This window comes from Scylla paramamosain, chromosome 21, assembly GCF_035594125.1.
Source record: "Scylla paramamosain isolate STU-SP2022 chromosome 21, ASM3559412v1, whole genome shotgun sequence".
In the NCBI taxonomy this organism is placed as follows: Eukaryota; Metazoa; Arthropoda; class Malacostraca; order Decapoda; family Portunidae; genus Scylla; species Scylla paramamosain.
The window spans coordinates 16,903,449-16,905,766 of NC_087171.1; positions in this window are offsets into that span (position 1 = coordinate 16,903,449).

The following is a 2,318-nucleotide window of genomic DNA, read 5'->3' on the forward strand; positions in this document are numbered from 1 at the left end:
ATAAGGTGTCACCCTTGTAATTATTTCCCATTTGTCTGTATGTATGGAGGGTTAGGATAGTTTTGCTTAATTTGATTACTGTTAAATTATTCTTCGTAAGCTTCACACCATCCTTGTATTGGAAGTGTGTTACATCCTTTCTTCTTTAATCTGGGTAATGTTGCCTGTGCTAAGTACCCCTACGGTGTTTGGGTTTTGCTTTTCATAGGAATGATCTGACATGCCAAATTCTTATGAGTACTGGATGTGTCTAAAGCAGAGTCGATTCAGTGCTGGAGGCGTGGATTATTTGTGGGTCATGCGTAGTAATGGCAGGATGTTTGCACGTCATTTGTTGCAGACGGGCTATGACGTCGTGTTTTTTACCTGTATAGATAAATGAGCCGCTTTACTGTGTCAGTGGAACTAAGATGTACAGCGCTTGATTCTCTTTTATTTACAAGCGCAGCCTCAGTTTGGCTATATAAATGAAAAGCGATTTTTCTGCAGTTAACCAAGAGTGATAAAAATTACACACGGGCACTTCTCTCTAATGACAAGTCTTGCACCAAACCGACATCCTGCATTTAAGGACCTAAGCTTATGATACTGTTCTGCTTGTCTCTCAAACTCGAAACCTCTCACGAATGCACTTAGTTGATGGCAGTTTAATCTATAGTGCATCCATTCACTAAGCGATGAATTTAACATGTAGATCAAAATAAAGTATCGGTGTGTTTATCCCTTTATCTTGTTTATACTAGTATTTGTTTAGTAAATAAAATATATGCATGTGGTTTTGTAGATTCGGAGTGCGGGAGATAACGTTATGAGGGGAGGTGGAAGGGAAAATAGGTTTATAGGGGAGAGACGGGCCACGCTTTGAGAGGCAGAGCGTGGGCTGGGGAAGTGAGAGAGGGAGGAAAGGTAGTTTAGAGAACCCAGTTTTCCGCGTTTGATATTCCGCGAGATCGAAACAAATTCTTGGGCATGTTATTAACTGGTTTATGGAAGTAGAGAAAAAAAAAAGGAGTGAAAATGGGAGAACTATAATCAGGACTAAGATATAGGAAATGGAAGAGAATGAAGAGGTGTTGCTTGTAATTTCATGGATTCTCTCTCTCTCTCTCTCTCTCTCTCTCTCTCTCTCTCTCTCTCTCTCTCTCTCTCTCTCTCTCTCTCTCTCTCTCTCTCTCTCTCTCTCTCTCTCTCATAACCCCATGATGACTCTCAGATGAGTATATGAAGAATGGGAGACTAAATTGGATCAGGAGAAAATGACGGATTTTAAGAGGAAGATCAGGCGGGGGTAAGCTGGGGTCCTCTATAAGGTTGAGGATGAAGGCATTTTCTGGAGGTGGGTAAGAATATTGAGTTAGGAAAAAAGTGAGGCGACAGGCAGATGGTAATTGACTTTTGTTTAAATCGAAGCTGGGTAAAGGAGGTATTGAAAAGTCGGATTTACGTGTTAAAAAGTTTTCTGCCAATTTCTTGTCGGTTCAAGTGGTTCGGAAGGCGGCGGTGAGGGTCGCGGCACTGAGAGTGGATACGGTGGTGAAGGTTGGCAGAATCGATTCCCACCCTGAGTCCAGTCCCATTTATTTTCTCGGGAGTGAGTTTAAAATCACCTTGATGGTGTCCATTAAGTCGTACCTTTCTCTGTGGCTTCTTTTCAAGAGAAGTGCGGAGGGGCGCTGGTCTGGGAGAAAGATAGAGTCAGCTTTCCTCATCGCAGGATAATTCTGAAGGAGAGGACAGAAGGGGCTAGTGGGTGGCACACATAACAAAGTCGTTGAAAATATATATGGTTGGGCAGGTCATTAAGGATAGCTAAGTTTGTAAGTACTTTTATGCATACTGATTAAGTTAATTTATCTCGCTCGTTATTTTCAGCGTCGTGCGTCTTGACTCGGTTGGCTGCGTGGTGGTGATGGTGAGGGAAGCGAGGGCAGCCCTAGCTTTCATGGTGATGATGGTGGCGGCGGGAACGGTTATATGGTGATGATTAAAGGAGGGGAGTCTGAACCCAAGGGAAATATTATTTTCTTGTTAAATTACGTGCAAGATGAACTAAATTTAGTCGTGCCTCATCACCTTGCTAGTTTGTGGGGAGGAGGGAAGTTGTGGAGACTGGCAAATAGACTGACTGACAGACAAACAGACGCATGGATAGATAAACAGAGGCAGACAGACGGACAGACAAACTAACACACACACACACACACACACACACACACACACACACACACACACACACACACACACACACACACACACACACACACACACACACACTTCTAATGTGTTGCATGCAGATGCGGTTTGTGAAAATTACATTC